This window comes from Pongo abelii, chromosome 16, assembly GCF_028885655.2.
Source record: "Pongo abelii isolate AG06213 chromosome 16, NHGRI_mPonAbe1-v2.0_pri, whole genome shotgun sequence".
Taxonomy (NCBI): domain Eukaryota; kingdom Metazoa; phylum Chordata; class Mammalia; order Primates; family Hominidae; genus Pongo; species Pongo abelii.
The window spans coordinates 95909072-95931139 of record NC_072001.2 but is presented as its reverse complement, the minus strand read 5'-3'; the positions used below and the strand labels follow the sequence as shown (position 1 = coordinate 95931139).

General features: G+C 45.3%; 1 long non-coding RNA gene across 1 annotated transcript; it reads left to right on the top strand.

The window, feature by feature from the left end:
• Positions 1 to 12813: 12813 nt before the first annotated feature.
• On the top strand, positions 12814 to 22060 carry LOC129050203 (uncharacterized). The gene is made up of 2 exons (XR_008513788.1): positions 12814 to 15193; positions 17881 to 22060. It is a non-coding gene; the product is annotated as an uncharacterized LOC129050203 (long non-coding RNA).
• Positions 22061 to 22068: the final 8 nt, after the last annotated feature.

The window sequence follows — 22068 nt, the reverse complement described above, 5'->3', positions numbered from 1 at the left end:
GTCTCATTCTATCACCCAGGCTGGAGTACAGTGGTGCAATCTCGGCTCACTGCAACCTCTGCCTCCTAGGTTCAAGCGATTCTCCTGCCTCAGCCTCCCAAGTAGCTGGGATTACAAGTGTGCGCCACCACACCTAGCTAATTTTTGTATTTTTAGTAGAGACAGGGTTTCACCATGTTGGCCAGGCTGGTCTCGAACTCCTGACCTCAGGTGATCCACCCGTCTTGGCCTCGCAAAGTGCTGGGATTACAGGCGTGAGCCTCCCCGCCCGGCTGCCGTATCTTGTTCTTTAAGATAAGCCGAAGTCGGGGTGGGGGTAAAAAAAAAACAAGATAAGGCAAAGTCTCTGATTTGTACGTAAATTCAGATTTTAAATTGTAGCTTCAAATTTTACAAAACAAATGTTAAAAAGAGCCCAACAAAATAGTTTGGTGGGCTTGACTCAACCTGTAGGTCACCAGTTTTAAGATCTCAGATCTACTCATGTAGGCACCCTGCTGTGAAGTGCTGGGAACAAAAAGATTAAAAAAATCTTTGAATATAAAATAAGAAGTTTATGGACTAGAGAATTAAACATGACTACCCACACTTAACTATTTGTGTGCTGTAACAGGAGAAATTACCAAGTGGTCTGGGAGCCCAGGGGAGACCAAATCAGATGCAGGTTCATGAGCAGTAAGGCAGGTCAGGGAAAGAGTCCAGAAGGAAAGGATAGTAGGAACGGTCTTGCTGGTTGAGCCAAGCAAGCAGAAATGGTGAAGGAACGTGGTCCAGGCTTGGTTATCAGCACAGGCTAAGATGTTGGAGCCACAAGCAGCCTGAGTCTTTTGGAAAAGAAGCTAAGGTAGGATGCTAGAAGCAAAGGTGTCTTAAGCTCAGGAGGTCAGTCGAGAGAAGTCCTTCTTGTGAGGCATCTCCAAGGTGCCTACATGAGTAGAAGAGAGAAGACTGAGGAGTGAAGACAACTCAAAAGAACATCAAGGCCAGTTGCCTGGTCTGCATTTCTTAGACACATTATCGTGGCCTGGTGCAGCATGCAAACTCACTTCAGCATCTGCCAGAAATTAGGCTTAATTTCAAAGAAACCAGGAAGTAAAAATTTCCATCAAAATAGAGGATTTAACCCTCAGCATTTGACAATACCTTCTCCTGGCTTCCCACTATCTGATTCATTATTATGTCTGTGGAAAGGGTGGGCCAGCAAGCTGAAACTCTGAATGCAAGCTGACTCTTTGACTGGAATAGCTGGTCTAATCTTGACACAGATGCAGATCTAAAATATAAATCAATGTGTCCCTAGTACAGCAAGGGAAAAAGACTCCCCTTCCTCCCTTCCTTTCAGCATTTATTTGAGAAAACTTGTAAGGGAAAATTCTTTCTCTATCCCTTTGAGAGGTATGTAAATCTTTTTAAAAGCTAAATAAGCCTCTTGCCAGCTTTACAGCCCAGAAATGTCTTACTCAATGACCTGGGAGCTGTCTCTTTGAAATGCAGTCACCACAGAAGGTAGCGTCCCTACTTACAGTTTCTGTGGGAGACCAGGAGTCTTAACTCCAGTAGGTGCCTTACTTCAAGGTGCAAACCTAATTCCTGTTATAAAAATGTAAGTTTATTTTTCCTCTAAATAAAACTAATTAGCTAACACAGATTACCAGATACCAATTACTGTGTGCATTTTGCATGAACTAGGTGTGACAAATGGTGCTGCCAAGTCCTCTTACTTGGAGACTGGTTACTATTTAATCTTGAAAACATGTATGGTAATGGGGTATATCTGCTTAGGTATGTAAAAGGTTGAAATTTCTTTGTGTCCTTTGCAATCTCTTTAGCTGATAACCTGTGATGCACATCACGTTTTAGCTTAACGCTTATTCTATCATAGAACTGTTTTTCTTCTGCTTTTGTGAGTAGGTTTTTTTTGTTTTGCTTTGTTTTTTGGTTTGTTTTTGTTTTTCCTTTATAGGTTGGCAGAAAATTTTGAATTATACTTCCCCAGTCCCTGCCACCAAGGTTGGCTAGGGTTGGGGCTTTCAGCTCAGAGGGAAGCATCTAAATGGCTGGGTGACTAATACCTGATTCAAATGTGAGAAGTCAGTTCACAACAACGAGGGGTGTACTTCAGGGAAAGAGGCTTTCACACTCTGCAAGTGCTGCACTTAGAAGACATCATGTACTCCCAGTAGTATTGTATTTACAGAGGCAGTATATAGCACAATGGCTGCCTTAGGGCAGGCTCTTATCAGACTGCTTGGGTTTGGATGCGGATTCCACCGAGCACGACTAGCTGTGGCACCTCCGGCAATTACTTAACCTCCCAGAGCCTTAGTTTCTCTATCTGTAAAACGGGGAATAAAATGGAGGTACCTATCTTAATGGCAGTGCTCGGCAGAATAGATGTTAATTAGTATCTTTTTGATGTGAATTAGTATTATTTAGCAACTTTATTTGAAGGTTTGTTACAGGCAGAGCCACTTTCGGGATACAAAGATGGATAAAAAACAAAGCTCCCATCCCCAAGGAATTTATAATCTAATAATAATTATAGTGGTACCATAAGATCAGATCAGGTGTAAGCTTTTTTTTTTTTTTTTTTTTTTTTTTGAGACGGAGTCTGGCTCTTGTTGCCCAGGCTGGAGTGCAATGGCGCGATCTCGGCTCACTGCAACCTCAGCCTCCCGGGCTCAAGCGATTCTTCTGTCTCAGCCTCCCGAGTAGCTGGGCCCGGCCGTAAACTAATATTTCAAGAAAAATAAAAATAGGGCCAGGCGCGGTGGCTCACGCCTGTAATCCCAGCACTTTGGGAGACCGAGGCAGGCGGATCGCCTGAGGTCAAGAGTTCAAGACCAGCCTGGCCGACATGGTGAAACCCCGTCTCTGGTAAATATACAAAAAAATTAGCCAGGTGTGGTGGCGGGCGCCTACAATCCCAGCTACTCGGGAGGCTGAGTCAGGAGAATCCCTTGAACCCGGGAGGCGGAGGTTGCAGTAAGCCCAGATCTGGCCACTACACTCCAGCCTAGGCGACAGAGCGAGACTCTGTCTCAAAAAAAAAAAAGGAAAGAAAAATCAACAAGTATTTTTAAAAGGGGAGCGGACATGGCCCGGGGCATCATTACCCAAACTGAACTACACGTAATTATATGGTTTTATAGTTAACCGTCATCGCCTAGACTTCTTCCTGAGCTAGTTTAACAAGAAAAGCCAGAATTCTTATCAAAAGCAACAACGAATGCAAAAGCCCTGCCACAGAAAGGCTGAGACCATGGCTTACACACCTGGAGGCACTCCCTTGATTTTTCTCATCCAGACAACATAACTGAACAGATTTTTGTAAGGTTATAACAGTAAATAAATATTGACATTGAACAGTCTGAAAGCCAGCCATATAACTCTTGCTTTCCGCTAAGCTCAACAGTGTGCAAGTGTGCAAACTGGCTTTGTTCCTAGCGCACTAAAACAGGATTCGGAGGCCATCTTGGAAACAAAAGGGCCCTGGGCGCCGGGGGTGGAGGAGGCGGTATCCTGGCAACGGAGGCGCGCGCCCTGCCGCGCAGCCGCATTCTGCCGCGCCCAGCATCCCGCCGCGTCGGCAGGGCGGTGGAAAATTACCGCAGATTCCTCTTAAAGGCGCCCTGACATTTCCTGCCCGAAGCCTGTGCGCTGGTCGGCCTGGGCTGCGGCTCCTGGGAAGCCAAAACGTGAAATGGGGTTTCCATCCTGTCTTCCTAGAGGAAATAAAATTCAGGTCGAAGACTGTTCCCAGGGTAGCAGTAGTCTCTAACTGGGCAAATAATGTCGGAGAATAGGCTTCCTCAAATTAAGGAAAAAAAAAAAGAAAAAACCCAAAACCAAACCAAACTAAAACCCTAAAATATTGACTCGGGCAAAAGAGAGCTACTCAACACGGGAACGGAACAAAAGAAACAACTTTCACAAAGTCACACTATGTAATAGGTTTAAAAAATGAATGGGTCCTGAAGCAATGAAAACTCATTTTTGACAAATGGATGGACAAATTATAGCTTACTAAGAATGACCAGAAAAAGGAATTAACTTATTTGAGAAGCTAAGCATGATCAGAAAACGTATCATCTCTTTGTAGATCAGTTCTTACAGTAGAATAAATAATCCCTCTTCCTTGGTCCTCAAATAACTTTCGTTCAGGTTAGTCACTTCTGTGATTTACAAGTTAAGCAGTAGTTTATTGCTGTCTTGCTTTTCTGACAGAAGAAATAAATAACAAAGCCCTGGGTTTCTGCAACGTAAACATCCTACGGGAGTCCATGGCTCTGAAATTAATCTCCTTACCAAGCAAAATTTACTGGGAGCCCTCCTTGAAATAACTGAATAAAAAAGAAATATTGGTCTCCCGGAAGTAGAGCTCTTGACACATTAAATATCTCTTCAGTCCATTTCCAAAGATGAAAGATACAGCCCTTCGCCGAGTGCCTTCTCTGATGGTTTGCTCTGTGGTAGATGTCTATTTGCTGTAAACTGCTGTCAGGCGTACCCGTTCACTCCTCCTGAAACCTGCTCTAATGGCCGGCATGACTGTGGCCATCAGGATGGCTTCTCATGAAATATAGAGGAGAGAGATGTTTCAGTCTTATCATGGCCTTGGCAAATTGATTTTTCGTTCCCGGATTGAGCCATTTTCTCCAGGCTTCTTAGCCATATTCAGCCACATTTATTGCACCTCCACCCCAACCCCCTTTTAACATATCCCTTTTTTCCCTAATGTAAATAAATGCTCCAACATTCCAGTCACCACTTCTTAGTAATTTCTGACGGACGTTTCATGTTTTTCAGAATGCGGAGCTGTGATATTTGAGTACTAAACAAATGTTTTGCATGAGTTTAGACACCTAGGGACAGTGTTAGCCGGTAATTTTCAAGTTTGGATGTTGAAGGGATGGCGACTTATCACAGGGAAAATTAATTACGTGCAACGAAAAGGTTGTAGTGTAGAACTGTCATCCACTTTGAAGCTTCAAGGGAACGCCATTTAATGTGATAGGAACTGTGACTGTAAAACAAAAATATGTGCAGCTGCAGTTGGTGCCAACATTTTTGGTTTTGGTGCTCATTTACCAGTACTAAGAAACTGAAATCTGAAAATGCCTTCTTTCAGATCACCTGGTGGCTCTAACTTTTGCAAAAGTCGTGGAAAGCCTAATGTATAATAATATGTAATGGCTGCCAAGCTAGGTCGGTGCAGAGACAGGGTTGGGTAGTGTCACTCCCACCTTTCCTCTGCAGGGAAGTGGCATTTTACAGCTCAAACAGCTCTGCAGGGTTTCTAACGGCCTACAGCAGCCCCATCGCCATACCTGGAGATAATCTTCCTTTAACTAAGACGTACTGCAGAATAGAGACTTCAAGAAAATATACAGAGAATGCTGGTGGAAAGACACAGGGGCATTTGCCCTCTCAAATACAATTCTGTTAAGTGGCTAAACTCTGATGTTTAAAATATAATAAAACAATTTTGAAGAGAGCAAAGTGTTTAAATGTATGTAAAAGAGCAAGCAGAGTTGGAGGACTGGTTGTCTAATAAAGATGATAAAATTGCATAGTTCATAAAATTATCTAAGAATTAACAGGATCTGAGTGCAAGAAGGCAGGGTTTGGAAATTTGGCCTTTGAGGTAAGGCTGCCAGATAAAATACATTGGTCAAATTTGAATTTTTGATAAACTGAATAATTTTTTTAGTGTAAGTAATATTTGGGACATACATTTAAAAAGATAGTTTGTGGTTTGTGATTCAAATTTAACTGGGCAACTTGTACTTTTATTTGCTAAATCTAGCAATCCTAGTTTAAGGGTCTGCACACTTACAGAGGGCATATGTAATTAGGTTTCTACACCTTCATTAGAATGGCAAACACCACCAGAAAGCCTCCAGTTCGAGGTGCCAAGCCAAGATGCGAATGTGACAAACACAGCATACAGGTGTGTTGCCCCTAATAAGTAACTTCAGGGATGGCCTCCAAGTGCAGCCCATCCAAATATTATGAGCACTTACTATTAACTTGTTCATTCATCCATTCATGCAACAATTATTTATTGAGTGCCTGCTGCGTGCCAGGCATAAATTTTGGGAAGAGTAAGATAAACAAAGCAAAAATCCCTGTCTCTGAAGGGTTCTTATTTTTGTCTGGAGGACTAACATGTAAAATGATAATTGCCATAAATGATAAGTGATCACATAGTTTGATTAGAGAGAGAGTAGAAACATCAAGTTAAGCTTATCTAAGATTGATGGCAGGGGCGGGGGACACAGAAGCTTCAAAGAGGAAGTGACTTCGATGAGCTGGTCTCAAAGGAGTCTAAGCTGGCAGAGTTGGGAAGGACCTCAGTAAAGCGAACGGCATGAATAAAGGCTAGAAGTGGGTGAGGACATTGTGGATATTTAAAAAACAAAACAAGACAAAAGCAACAAGTTACAAAAACATAGTGAAAAGTCAGCTGTAGCAGGAGCCACCGGAAGGTTTGCTGGAGATGTCTGATAATATAGGCTGGGGTGAGATTGTAAAAGTGAGTCTATAGAGCTCAAAGTCTCCTGTGCACAAGCAGACTAGGATAAGGGTGGTGGTGAAAGACATCAGTGATCGGAGACTTTTTCCATTAACTCTTTTTTTTTGAGACGGAGTTTCGCCGTTGTTGCCCAGGCTGGAGTGCAATGGCGCGATCTCAGCTCACTGCAACCTCCGCCTACCAGGTTCAAGTGATTCTCCTGCCTCAGCCTCCCTAGTAGCTGGGATTACAGGTGCCTGCCACCACGCCCAGCTAATTTTGTATTTTTAGTAGAGACGGGGTTTCTCCATGTTGGTCAGGCTGGTCTCGAACTCCTGACCTCAGGTGATCCACCTGCCTTGGCCTCCCAAAGTGCTGGGATTACAGGCATGAGCCACACGCCTGGCCATCCATTAACTCTTAAATAAATGTGTAAAGAGATTAAAACTGACTTAAAAAAAGTGTATGTGCACATGTATCACTTTGCAATGGATCCTAGGAACATAAAAATGAATGCAGTATCAATCCTACCTTCTAGATAGTCTAGGTTTTCCAGGGAAACCTTCCACACATGGGATAAGTGCTGTAATATAACAAGTAAACACCGTGAAAAGTCTGGGGGTATGAAAGAAGGAGAAACTCCTGGAAGGAACAGAGAGGGCCAGTCAGGGCTTCCCAAAGGAAGAGATGCTAGATTGTTTTTTTAATTAAAAAATTTAATATTTATGCAAATCGTTAGACATTTTCCCAACAATACAAAAGAGTATACAGTGAAAAGAAAATCTTTCCTCACCCAGACCCTTGACTGCCCATCAGAGGCACCCTTCCCATTAATATAAATATCACTCTGGCCAGGCACGGTGGCTCACGCCTGTAATCCCAGCACTTTGGGAGGCCGAGGCAGCCAGATCACGAGGTCAGTAGATCGAGACCATCCTAGCTAACACGGTGAAACCCCATCTCTACTAAAAATACAAAAAAATTAGCCAGGCACGGTGGTGGGCGCCTGTAGTCCCAGCTACTCGGGAGGCTGAGCAGGAGAATGGCGTGAACCCGGGAGGTGGAGCTTGCAATGAGTGAAGATCGTGCCACTGCACTCCAGCCTGGGCGACAGAGCGAAACTCTGTCCCAAAAATAAATAAATAAATAAAATGAAAAGAAATATCACTCCTTTCTCTTTTTTTTACACAAATAGATGCATTTTGTATTCAGCTTTTCATACCTCCTTTTTTTTTTTTTTTTTAGATGGAGTTTTGCTCTCGTTGCCCAGGCTGGGGTGCAATGGTGCAGCGTCGGCTCACTGCAACCTCTGCCTCCCGGGTTGAAGCGATTCTCTTGCCTCAGCCTCCTGAGTAGCTGGGATTACAGGCATGTGCCACCACACTCGGCTAATTTTGTATTTTTAGTAGTGACAGGTTTCTCCATGTTGGTCAGGGTGGTTTCGAGCTCCTGACCTCAGGTGATCCTCCCGTCTTGGCCTTCCAAACTGCTGGGATTACAGGCATGAGCCCCCACACTCGGCCTACTTTTTCCCACTTAACAATGTATTTTAGAAATCAGTGCATATAGGCTGGGCGCAGTGGCTTACGCCTGTAATCCCAGCACTTTGGGAGGTCGAGGTGGGCGGATCACCTGAGGTCAGGAGTTCAAGACCAGCCTGGCCAACATGGCAAAACCCCGTCTCTACTTAAAATACACAAATTAGCCGGGCATGGTGGAGACCAATTAGGAGGCAATTGGCCAAAGGAGAAGGAGGCATTGACAGCAGGCAGAAGGTGGATTAAGGAAGCAGAAGGATTGATAATTATCACCATCTATTGAGAATTTATTATTTGTGCCAGGCATTTTACTAAGTACTACATAATGTCCAGCATTTATCCAATTATTGGAACAAATAAAGAAATATTTGCAATTTACAAGTAGGAAACTGAAGCTCAGAAATACGAACCTGCTCAATGTTACACAGTTTGGAAAGGACAGAACTGGACTCCAACTCTGGCTCCCTCTGACTCCCAAGTCCCAGTTCTTTTTTTTTTTTCTGAGACGGAGTCTCACTCTGTCGCCCAGGCTGGAGTGCAGAGGCGTGATCTCAACTCACTGCAACCTCCACCTCCCTGATTCAAGCGATTCTCCTGCCTCAGTCTCCTGAGTAGGTGGGACTACAGGCATGTGCCACCACTCCTGGCTAATTTTGTATAGTTTTAGTACAGATGGGGTTTCACCGTGTTAGCCAGGATGGTCTCGATCTCCTGGCCTCGTGATCCGTCCGCCTCAACCTCCGAAAGTGTTGGGATTACAGGCTTGAGCCTCCGTGCCCGGCCCAAGTCCCAGTTCTCAACCACAGTTCCACGGGGCCTTGGAAGAACCAGGAGCAAGGCTTTAGGGCTATTTGATACGGGGGAAGAAGAGAAATCTTGGGGAGACTAGTAGTGATATATATGCCTAGAGCCCTAACCCTGCTGGAATGTGCCCATGAGAAAATAGGGTTAAAAATATAGGGGGAGGAGGCCAGGGTTGGTGGCTCACACCTGTAATCCCAGAACTTTGGGAGGCCGAGGTGGGCAGATCACTTGAGGTCAGGAGTTTGAGACCAGCCTGACCAACATGGTGAAACCCTGTCTCTACCAAAAAATAGAAAAATTAGCCAGGCGTGGTGGCACGCACCTGTAGTCCTAGTTACTACGGAGGCTGAGGCAGGAGAATCGCTTGAACCCTGGGAGGTGGAGGCTGTAGTGACCTGAGATTGTACACTCCAGCCTGGGTGAAAGAGGGAGACTGTCTCAAAAAAAAAAAGGGTGTGGTCAGAACTGATCGCCCAAGGAAAGAGCGTTGCATTCTCTGGGATTGTTTTTAAGATGATCACGTACTCGCTTCTAATTGATATTTTCCCATTATTCATGCCTTTATTTTATTCCTCTTTACTATTCTGTGTTCTCTAAATCATTTGGAGAGAGCAAAGGAATGACTGTGGCAAGCACAGTATAATTTTAGAATAACAGACTATTGAAGGCCAGGCGTGGTGGCTCACGCCTGTAATCCCAGCACTTTGGGAGGCTGAGGCGGGTAGATCACGAGGTCAGGAGTTCGAGACCAGCCTGGCCAAGATGGTGAAACCCCAACTCTACTAAAAATACAAAAATTAGCCGGGCATGGTGGTGGGCACCTGTAATCCCAGCTACTTGGGAGGCTGAGACAGGAGAATCGCTTGAATCTGGGAGGTTGAGGTTGCAGTGAGCCGTGATAGTGCCACTGCCCTCTAGCCTGGGCAACAGAACAAGATTCCGTCTCAAAAAGAAAAAAAAAAAAAAAAAAAGACTATTGAACTTGCCAATTTAGCAGCAAAGACTCTGGGGTCTACAGTCTAGGATATGAGACAACCTATAGATTGCCTCTTTCATTTCTGGAAGGACTGAGTAAAGAGGCAAATTTACAAGATGTTTTCCTTTCATTGCTAGGCAGTAACTGTACCTCAGTTAAAGGATATTTTCAAAGGCCCTTGAGATTAAAAAAAACTTTTTTTCTTCTCCTCCCTCTCTTCTTCCTCAGTCATATCAGTAGCAGATATGAAATTTCAGCTTTAAGGAGACAGGCTTCTAAGAGCTATAGCTTTCACAAGCCGTTCAAAGTCAAGTGTTCCTTAAAACAATTGAAATGTAAAACATTCATCATTATCTGCTTTGGGTATCAGCTATGAAATACGAATGATAAAACAAACAAAAATATCTAGAGCTGTTTTGAAAGGATCACCATGAATCTCTGGTAACAGATTTTAATCTCAGATGCACAGTGCTGGTTAGGTTAAAAAAAATTTCTCATGTTTATTGGGGTTCTATAGAATCAGACTACTCAGTAACTTTGCAAAGGTTTACTCGGAGACTTTGAATTGACCTCAAATACTGTAGTCGAAGAGATCAACCTCTGCCATAGGGTATTGTCACTAAAAGGACGACTATTACAGAATAATGACTGCCATCTATGGTAGTTTTTTTTTTTTTTGAGATGGAGTTTCACTCTTGTTGCCCAGGCTGGTGCACAATGGCATGATCTCGGCTCACTGCAACCTCCGCCTCTAGGGTTCAAGCGATTCTCCTGCCTCAGCCTCCCGAGTAGCTGGGCTTACAGGTGCCCGCCACCATGCCCAGCTAATTTTTGTATTTTTAGTAGAGACGGGGTTTTGCCATGTTGGCTAGGCTGGTCTCAAACTCCTGACCTCCAGTGATCTACCCTGCCCAGCCTCCTAAAGTGCTAGGATTACAGGCGTGAGCCACCACGCCTGGCCTATGACAGTTCTTACAGTCCCGTATCCTTCTAATATTCTTAACAAAGTGTTCTTCATTCTACTGCAATGTATTTATTGCAAGTATAGTAAGTAGAAGGATTTCATTTAAAGAGAAACTAGGGTTAAAAATATAGGAGGTGGCCAGGCGTGACGGCTCACGCTTGTAATCCCAGCACTTTGGGAGGCTGAGGTGCGCAGATCTCTTGAGATCAGTCAGGAGTTTGAGACCAGTCTGACCAACATGGTGAAACCCCGTTGCTACCAAAAAATACAAAAATTAGCTTGGCGTGGGCTGGGCGCGGTGGCTCACGCCTGTAATCCCAGCACTTTGGGAGGCTGAGGCGGGTGGATCACGAGATCAGGAGTTCGAGATCAGCCTGACCAACATGGCGAAACCCCGTGTCTACTAAAATTATGAAAATTAGCTGGGCGTGGTGGCACGCACCTGTAATTCCAGCTACTCGGGAGGCTGAGGCAGGAGAATCACTTGAACCCTGGAGGCGGAGGTTGCAGTGAGCTGAGATAGAGCCATTGCACTCCAGCCTGGACAATAAGATTGAAACGCCATCTCAGAAAAAAAAAAAAAGGCCGGGCGCGGTGGCTCACACCTGTAATCATAGCACTTTGGCAAGCTGAGGCGGGTGGATCACCTGAGGTCAGGAGTTCGGGACCAGCCTGGCCAACGTGGAAAAACCCTGTCTCTACCAAAAATACAAAAATTAGCCGGACATGTTGGCACACGCCTGTAATTCAGGTACTCCGGGTGCCGAGGCAGGAGAATCGCTTGAACCCAGGGGGGGTGGAGGTGGCAGTGAGACGAGACAGCGCCATTGTACTCCAGCCTGGGCAACGAGAGTGAAACTCCCTCTCAAAAACAACCAACCAAACAAACAACAACAACAAACAACAAAACCAAGTTCATTTACACTTAAATAATTTTAGGGCAAAGTTTATATCCTTGCTGCACATCAGAAAGAAAATTTTAGCAATTAGTTTCCTTTGCATCACATCTCTACATAGAAATGAACTAGTTAAAAAGAAAAACAGGTTTACGTAGTATTAGCAGGTTGAAGGTGAAGGAGTCCTTTTAAATATTTAACTTGAAGTTAATGTCCATGTCCGGTATTTATTGGACACACATGCATATAAAAAATACATTGAGAATATACAATTTACAATTTTCATAAAAAAACCAATATAAATTTAGAAGAGTGAGGGCAATTAAAGTTTAGCTAGGATTTGAGCTAGGTTGGGGAGGCAATACAATTAACAATTTGGTTTGGAGAGTTAAAATATGTATCAAAAAACCTTAAAAGATTCATTGTAAATCTTATTTTACAGAAACCTGTACAAAACTTTTTGCATTAAAATGTTCATGCCAGCATTATTTACAGAAGCAAAAAACGAGCTGCATACAGCATATCGTGCCTGTAGTCCCAGCTACTTGGGAAGCTGAGGCTGGAGGACTGCTTCAGCCCAGGAGTTCTAGGTTGTAGCGCACTATGATCTCACCTGGGCAACACCTCGTCTCAAACAAAACAAAACAAAACAAAACCCAAAACCTATTTAACAAATCTGGTGTCCAATAAGAGAACTGTTAATGGTTAACTACGGCATACTCATCTGCTGGAATACTGTGCAGACTCTAAAAGTTATGAAGATTCTTATTGACATAAAAAAGTACATTATACATAAATACAAAATGTAGGTTATAAAACTATGTCTAGTATTATTTTTAAGACAAATACAGATGTACAGACGATTAGCTTAATAGTGGTTATTTCTTGGTAGTCACATTTTGGGTGATTTTCTTTGTATTTTTCATGTTTTCTGTTGAGCACAATTTGCTTCAGTAATATAAAATATAACAGTAATTTCTAAATGTTAAGTAAACAAGGTAACAAATTGTATACACGGTATAATCCCCCAAAACAAACTTAAGTCTAGCCTAAGAACAAGTGACTGCATTATTAGAGTATGGGTTCTTTTAAATTTTTTGTCTTTTTTTTTTAACTGAAGTTCTTAGAATAAGGTATTTTAAAATTTAAAATACATTTTCTCTTTTGTAACAGGAAGCCTATGTTAATGAAAATCTGGAGACAACTTAAGACCTGAGGCTGTACTCTAAAGCTTGTGCTCCGGTATGCCAATGGCATTTGCAGAAAAAGTTGTGCGAGATTTTATCTGAACCATACATACAAAAGGAGACAAAAAAAGAGATAGTCACTGTAAAATAATAATGACACAAACGGGGCAGGGTCCTTTGGAGGAAATGCTATGAAGGAAAGCTGCATTCTTTTCTCAGACTGAGGGGAGGGAGGATTCCTGACCCTTCTAGGTTAAAGGATTCTTTAGAAACTCTGTCCACCGCTTCTTTGCCAAACGATGGACGAGTCTGAAGTGAAGCCTCAGAGGGCATGGATACACAAAAGAGTGGCTAAAGAAAAATTCTCTTAAATCTCTGATTGGGTCAAAAATCCACCTTTAAGCCTTATAATAGAAGTCTTGACCACGCCCTCCGCCGCCCCCCTTCACATTATACCATTAATAGTAATACAGTTTTGATCACAGCACAAGTGTTAAAAATCCCTACCAGCCTGAGGAAACCATAAGGGATCTCTTCATAAAGAAAATACTGTCTTTTCCCCAGCTGTCACTGTCGTGTGCCCTCCATTGGAAGCCTTATTACATTCAGGCTTTTTTTTTTTTTAAATTACATTAACCTCCCAAACCTTTGGGAGGCAAGTATTATTATTTTGTTTTAAATAAGCAAGAAAAAGGTCACATTTCAGAAACATGCCAGTGGCCTCACACATTTCTTAGCAAGCTTGAGAGAACCTGAATCCCAAATGTAAGATGACACATTTATAAATAAAAGCAAAGACAAATGTCTCCTTTATTCTAAATATACCATCACACTCTGAGTAGCTGGGGTTAACTATTTTTACCCACACTGGCTCTTTTGCATCTCAAACTCATGTAAAACAAAAACGGTGAGAAATGAAAATGGACCCTGGGGCAACTGCCCCGGCAGAGTGAAAGGCTTGGTCTTTCAGCACTGGATCCGTGGACACGAAGGGGAAGCTGTGGGCCTTGAGCATTTGACGATTGTTTTATTTCTTGCATTTTATAATACACAGCTACCGATGTCTAAATTTTTATTTCCTGAAAAGGTGTCCAAGGTGGCTGATATAAATTAACAGAATTTCAGATTTTACCACACATTCAAGGTCCTAGGGCAGCTCCCGTCTACGGTCAAAAAAAAAAAAATTCCAACATTTGGACCGGGCTGGGAAGCTACTTTAAAACCCAGATCATTGAGATTTTTCTCCTTCGTTTGGAGGAAGGTGGGAAGGGTTTGTTCTAACGCTTTGCACAAAGGCGGGAAAGGGTCATCAAAGCTGTTGCGAAGGGAAGAGCCAACGCATTAATTCGATCCAAGAGGACTCGCCTCGTTGGATTTGCAGCAACCTAATCTCTCGCTCAGGAAGAAAACGCCCCGAGAAAGAGTTTTCTGTCCTCCTTGTTCGCACGGAGCAGCAAACGCAGGGACAAAAGAAACGGGCCCCGACTGGGAAGCACGCTGGCAGCTTTGCGGAACTGCGCGGCGGGATTCCCCGCAGGGCCTAGGTCTATGAACTCCGACTAGGCGGGGGGCGCGGCCGCTTGGCGCGGTTGTCCCCGCCCAGGCCCATGTTCAGTCGAACAGCCTCCAAGGCTGGGTAAAACCACTCAGCTCATCTCGCCTGGCTGCTCGAACGCGGCCCTTTAAGGGGCTCGCAGCCTCAGGGACGCCGGGCTGACCCCGCCCCCGGCTGCCGCCATCTTGTTGTTTTCCCCGGTCCCTCCTGGCCGGCCACGTGGCGCGGCTCTGCGGAAGCGAAGGCACCGCCCCAACTTCCGGCAGGACTGGTTCTAGCCGCCCGCGGGACGCAGACGCGCGGCTGCCCCCTGGCGGCTGGCCGCGGGGCTTCAGCCGCGCCCTGCCCCGCCTTTCTCCGCCATTTCATTCTCTGCCCGCAGCACGTCCGCGTTCCGCCACCAGCCTTGGCGCACAAGCGTGCTCCGAGGGCGGGGCTGCTCCGGGCACCACACCTAGTGCGGAAGCGTTTTTTAGTCTGGCTCACCGAGGGCTAGAGGGTCACCTACATCTTTACACACATTTAATTTAATTATTAATTTTTTATTTTGTTTTATATTTTTGAGACAGGGGCTCACTCTGTCCCCCAGGCCGGAGTGCAGTGGCGCGACCACGGCCTTCTGCAGCCTCAGCTTCCGTGCTCAAGGGATCCGCCCGCCTCAGCCTCCCAACATGCTGGGATTACAGGCGTGAGCCACCGCCCCGGAACAACTTAATTAAAAAAAAAAAAGCCATACGGTTGCCTCGAGGTGTTTTGGTAAGCGGTGCTTTGTGCTTCTAGACTTACACATGAGGCCCCAACCTTGGTTTTTAGACCTTGCTTCTGCCCAGAGCCCCAAGCCATGCCAGGCCAGGGCGTTTCCCAGGCGGTCCCGGATCCGCAGCGCAGGGTGGCGCTGGGGGCGAGGGGGACGACGAGCGCGAGGAGGACACGGTGCGGCCAGGGGCCTGGGGAGGCGCATGGGGCCGGGGTGCAGCTCCAGGGACCTGGTCAGCACCCTTTATCAGTCGTATTTCTTGGTTTTCTGGACGTTCCTCTCTCCTTGGAGCTGCTCTTGTTTTTCCCATTTCATCTCCAAACCAATTTTGACTTCCTGAACTTTTGCCTTGAGCAAGGCGTGCGTTATCTTAGGTAATCCTCCTAGTAGCCTTTGACATAGAAGCTCTACTCACACTGGCGCTCAGCGGGAGTAATTTGCTCATGGGGTAGAGCCTGGTTGGAATCGAGGGCACCTAAGTTTCCACTAGACATTGAGGTTCTCAGATGGTCCTCCAGCCAGTAGCATCTCCAATGTCGGGGAGCTCGTTGGAAATGCCACTGTTAGGAGTCTATCCCGGACCTTCTAAATGGGAAACTCTGAGGACGGTGGTGGGTGGGGCCCGAGAAGCTGTGGATTATTAGGCAGCAAGGTGATTCCGAGGTACGCTGAAGACCCCTTTCCCTCACAGCCCTTCTCAGGGTAAGGAAAGGGAGACTTGCCTTTATTGAGTGCTGATTCCATGGCATTTTGCATAATTCTGTGATGTACTCCTCCTTAGCACTCATATCGAAGAGGAAACTGTAGCTCAAACTTTACATGAATTTAGAGTGCCAATATTTATGTAAAATAAGATTGTATGTGCCATTTGCTTGCACCGTGTATGCATAAAATATCTCTGGAAGAATATTCAGGTGTTAACATAGTTTTATCTCCAGGGTGAGGAGGATGTAGGTTGCTAGGGTGACTGAGTTGGGAATTTTTTTTTTTTGGTAAGATTTAGTAACTTGTGGCTGGGCGCGGTGGCTCACGTTTGTAATCCCAGCACTTTGGGAGGCCGAGGCGGGCGGATCACGAGGTCAGGAAATCGAGACCATCCTGGCTAACACGGCGAAACCCTGTCTTTACTAAAAATGCAAAAAATTAGCCGGGTGTGGTGGCGGGTGCCTGTAGTCCCAGCAACTCGGGAGGTTGAGGCGGGAGGATTGCTTGAACCCTGAAGGCGGAGGTTGCAGTCAGCCGAGATGGCGCCACCGTACTCCAGCCTGGGCAACAGAGCGAGACTCCCTCTCAAAAAAGAAAAAAAGATCGAGACCATCCTGGCCAACATGGTGAAACCCCATTTCTAGTAAAAATACAAAAATTAGCTGGGCGTGGTGGCATGCGCCTGTAGTCCCAGCAGCTTGGGAGGCTGAGGCAGGAGAATGGCTTGAACCCGGGAGGTGGAGGTTGCAGTCAGCCGAGATGGCGCCACTGCACTCTAGCCTGGGGAACAGAACGAGACTCCTTCTCAAAAAAAAAAAAAAAAAAAAAATTTAGTAACTTGTGAATTTGGACCATGTGAAGCTATTACTTGTTCCAAGTAAAATTGAACAGTTGAAAAGTATGTTGAGGCTAGGCGTAGTGGCTCAAGCCTGTAATTCCAGCACTTTGAGAGGCCGAGGTGGGAGGATCGCTTGATTTCAGGAGTTTGAGACCAGCGTGGGCAACATAGACCCCTATCTCTGTTTTTAAAATATACACTAAAGGCCGGGTGCGGTGGCTCACGCCTGTAAGGGCCGGGTACCGTGGCTCCCAGTGCCTTGGAAGGCTGAGGCGGGCGGATTGCCAGAGGTCAGGAGTTTCAGACCAGCCTGGCTAACATGGTGAAACCCCGTCTCTACTAAAAATACAAAAAAAAAAAAAAAAAATTAGCCAGGTGTGGTGGCACATGCCTGTAGTCCCAGCTACTCGGGAGGCTGAGGCAGGAGAACCACTTGAAAGGGAGGCAGAGGTTGCAGTGAGCCGAGACTGCGCCACTGCACTGCAGCCTGGGCAACAGAGGGAGACTGCGTCTCAAAAAAAAAAAAATTTATCTATCTATCTGTCTATCTAATCTAATCTTGTCTGTCTGTCTGTCTGTCTATCTATCCTGGGCAACAGAGGGAGACTACGTCTCAAAAAACAAATTATGTCTACCTATCTATCTACCTACCTACCTAGCTACCTACCTACATATACACACTAAGAACAGTATTATAACTAAAACCAGAATTTGAATTGAGGTCTGACTGGCTCCAGATTCCATATCCTCTCTTGATTACACATGAAAAACTGTTTTAAACATAAAATGCTCTGCCGGGCGCGGTTGGTCACGCCTGTAATCCCAGCAGTTTGGGAGGCCGAGGCCGGTAGATCACTGGAGGTCAGTAGTTCAAGATCAGCTTGGCCAATATGGTGAAACCCCATCTTTACTAAAACTACAAAAATTAGCTGGGCGTGGTGGCACGCGCCTGTAGTCTCAGCTACTTGGGAGGCTGAGGCAGGAGAATGGCTTAAACCCAGGAGGCAGAGGTTGCAGTGAGTTGAGATAGTGCGACTGCACTGCAGCTTGGGCAACAGAGAGAGAGTCTGCCTCAAAAGAAAATAAATGCTCTATAAATTTCAGGTGTTGTTATTAATAATGAAATATTACATTATTTCTTAGGACCGGGCACCATGGCTCATGCTTGTAATCCCTACACTTTGGGAGGCCAAGGCAGGAGGATCACTTGAGCTCAGGAGTTCCGAGACCAGCCTGGGCGACATAGCAAGACCTCGTCTCTTAAAAAAAAAAATAAGTAAATAATTTCTTAGAAATGTAGTTCCTGTTTAGACCTTTGAACAATGACCATGTCTAGTGGTCTCTGCATATCCCATGATGTATAAAATTGTTCTTCTTTTCATTACTAACAACAGTCACAAAATATAAAGTAGATCATAAATATACTATATGTAAATATGTATACATAGTGCTTTTATTTTTATGGGGAATCTAAATCTGAAATATGTGAAGAGCTTCTTGGGTTGGGAGAGTGGTCATTTATTCTGCCACTTTTTAAGGGGCATTGCAAAGGCAATTCAGGGCTTTGTGACTTTAGACATGTAACTTAACCTCTCAGCGCTTCAGTTTGCTCCTTTGTAAAACAGATTTTTAAAAAGTGCTTGCCCCAGGCTGGGCTCAGTGGCTCATGCCTGTAATCCCAGCACTTTGGGAGGCTGAAGCAGGTGGATCGCCTGAGTCCAGGAGTTCGAGACCAGCCTGGGCAACGAGGCGAAATGCCCTCTCTACTAAAATTACAAAAATTTGCGGGGTGTGGTAGCGTGTGCCTGTAATCCCAGCTACTCTGGGGGTGCTGAGGCGGGAGGATCACTTGAGCCCAGGAGGTCGAGGCTTCAGTGAGCCCAGATGGTGCCATTGCACTCTAGACTGGGCAAGAGAATGAGACCCAGTGTCAATAAATACATAAGTAAACAAATAAATACATGAAGTACTTGCCTGTGGGCTTGTTGTGAGGTTGAATTGTGTCAAGGTATATACCTTACTTGGAACATTGCTTGGCACAGTCATTGTTAGATAAATAAAAAAATCAAAGGAGATGTAGAAATAGAAGTTTGATGAGAGTTCAGAGGAAAAAGATTTCTTTTTTTTTTTTCCCTGAGGCGGAGTCTTACTGTGATTCCCAGGCTGGAGTGCAGTGGCACGATCTTGGCTCACTGCAACCTCTGCCTCCTTGGTTCAAGCGATTCCAGAGGAGAAAGATGTTAATGTTTGTTTTGTACCTAGAATCTCATCGCTGGACGGGATTGTAAAGATCTGTGACTATTTTACACATTTGTTCTTTTTTTTTTTTGAGACTGAGTCTTGGTCTGTTGCCCATGCTGGAGTGCAGTGGTGCGATTTTGGCTCACTGCAACCTCCACCTCCTGGGTTCAAGTGATTCTCCTGCCTCAGCCTCCTGAGTAGCTGGGATTACAGGTGCACGCCACCATGCCCGGCTAATTTGTGTATTTTTAGTAGAGACGAGGTTTCACTATGTTGATCAGGCTGGTCTCCATCTCTGACCTCAGGTGATCTACCCGCCTCGGCCTTCCAAAGTGATTGGATTACAGGTGCGAGCTACCGCACCTGGACTCCCATTTGTTCTTAGCAGTAATATTTGGTCCCTGAAATTAGGAAACTGACTCTATCGTGATCTTCTAAGAGCTACATTATCCAGCCCCTGGGCCTGTACATCCTCATGGAGTGAAGACTGATAGTTTTCCCTTAGGTCAGGGGAGCTACAGTAGCGTGCTGGAGTCAGCTGCTCAGAATGATGATGCACTTTTCTTTCCAAGTTTGGTTTCAATGACGTCATGTTGGTAGCTTGAAACTGGCCTTAGCAGGGGTATTTACACCACAGGAATAGGTAAACACTACATATTAAGGCTTTTCCCCTTGGAGACGCCTTGTTAAATATTTATCAACATACCACTGCCCGTTACAACACAGCAAAAGCCCCTCTGAGAGAAGGCCAGAGAATGTACCTAACTCCTCCCAGGTTGTCCAGTGTTTCATTATCCCTGGACTGAAGAGTCCCTCAGTGGCCTTTGCTGAGATATTTCAACACCCTAGTCTCTTAAACTGTAAACAAAGGAGAGTCATGAGTTATTCCTGGGTGAGTCAGTCCAATATTGCACAAGCATTTCTGGGGGTAGTAGAGGGGAGGCAAGAGGGAAACTGGATAGGCTGGAGAGCTATCTAACCGCCCAAGACACTTGAATCCTAAACAAACGGGAACTAAATGGGAGGTGGGAGGGCCATAGTCTTTTCTGATGGGAACTGTCTGTGACTCATTCTCTTTCAGGAGTCAGAAACTCTAAAACCTGTGGGAGTGGGGAGGGGCGAGCAGTGTGGTTTTTAGAGAGTTGTGGAGTTATTATAGGGACTCTGTTAAAATTCCTTCTCCCTTGCTCAGTGTGGTGACTCATACCGGTAATCCCAGCACTTTGGAAGGCAGAGGCAGGAGGTTTGCTTGAGCCTAGAAGTCCAAGACCAGCCTGGGCAACGTAGCGAGACCCCCAACTCTATAAAAAATAAAAATAATTAGCCAGACATAGTGGTGCATGCCTGTAGTCCCAGCTACTTGGAAAGCTTAAAAATCTACCTCCATTTAACCTGATAGATTTGGGGATGTGTGTGGTGGGCTGAATAATGGTCTCCCAATGATATCCCAATATGTGGAAACTGAATGTTACTTTATCTGGCAAAAACAACAAAACCCAAAACACAGGCAGGGCAAGGTGGCTCACACCTGCAATCCCAGTGAGACTCTTGTCTCAAAGAAAAAAAAAAAAAAAAACCCAACAACAAGGGCTTTGCAAATGTACAGGTGTGTAAGTTAAAGATCTTACTTTTAAAACAATTGTATTTTAGGGTGTGGTGGCTCGCGCCTGTAATCCCAGCACTTTGAGAGGCCGAGGTGGGCGGATCACCTGAGGCTGGGAGTTCGAGACCAGCCTGACCAGCATGGAGAAACCTTGTCTCTACTAAAAATACAAAAAATTAGCTGGGTGTGGTGGTGCATGCCTGTGATCCCAGCTACTCAGAAGGCTGAGGCAGGAGACTCACTAGATCCTGGGAGGCGGAGGTTGTGGTGAGCCGGGATCGTGCCATTGCACTCCAGCCTGGGCAACAAGAGCGAAACTCCATCCCCCACAAAAAAAATTTATTTTATTTTATTTTATTTTGAGATGGAGTCTTGCTTTGTCCTCCAGGCTGAAGTGCAGTGACATGATCTCGGCTCACTACGCCCAGCTTAATTTAAGGATCTTGATGCCGGGCAGGATGGCTCACGCCTGTAATCCCAGCACTTTGGGAGGCCGAGGCAGGTGGATCACTTGAAGTCAGGAGTTCAAGACCAGCCTGGCCAACATGGTGAAACCCCATCTCTACTAAAAATTCAAAAATTAGCCGGGCATGGTGGCACATGCCTGTGGTCCCAGCTACTTAGGAGGCTGAGGCAGGAGAATCACTTGAGCCCAGGAGGTGGAGGATGCAGTGAGCCAAGATTGCGCCACTGCACTCCAGCCTGGGAAACAGAGCGAGACTCCATCTCAAAAAAAAAAAAATTATCTTGAGATGGGGAGATGATTTTGGATGATCAGGGTGGGCCTTAAGTGTTAAAACATGTATCTTCCTAAGAGGGAGACAGAGGAAGGCTTGTCTACACACACCAGAGAATTTCTGCTGCAGAGACTGGAGTGAAGTATCATCCATGAAGCAAGGAACTTCAAGGACTGCCACCAACACCAGAAGAAAAAGGCATGGAACAGAGGGTCTCCTCTGGAGGCTTCAGAAAGAGCATGGCCCCGGCCGGGCACGGTGGCACATGCCTGTAATCCCAGCACCCTGGGAGGCCAAGGTGGGTGGATAACTTTGAGCTCAAGAGTTCGAGATCAGCATGGGCAACATAGCAAAACCATATCTCTACTAAAAATACAAAAAGATTAGTTGGGATTGGTGGCACAGGCCTGTAGTCCCAGCTATTCTGGAGCCTGAGGTGGGAGGATTGCTTGAGCCTGGGAGGAGGAGGTTGCAGTGAGCCGAGATTGCGCAACTGCACTCTAGCCTGGGTGACAAAGCCAGACCCTGTCTTGAAAAAAAAAAAAAAAAGGACAAAAAAAGAAATGAGAAAACCTAGACGGAAAAGATGGAACAGCTCATTCAACCTCACAGAGCTGATACAGAGAAGCAGGATTTGAACACTGATCACTAAGTAGAGAGATGACCAGGTAACCCCAACTGATAAGATTAGTAAGGACATTTTCTGGAGAAGAGATCCTTATAAGGCATTCAGAAGAGCAAATGGAATTT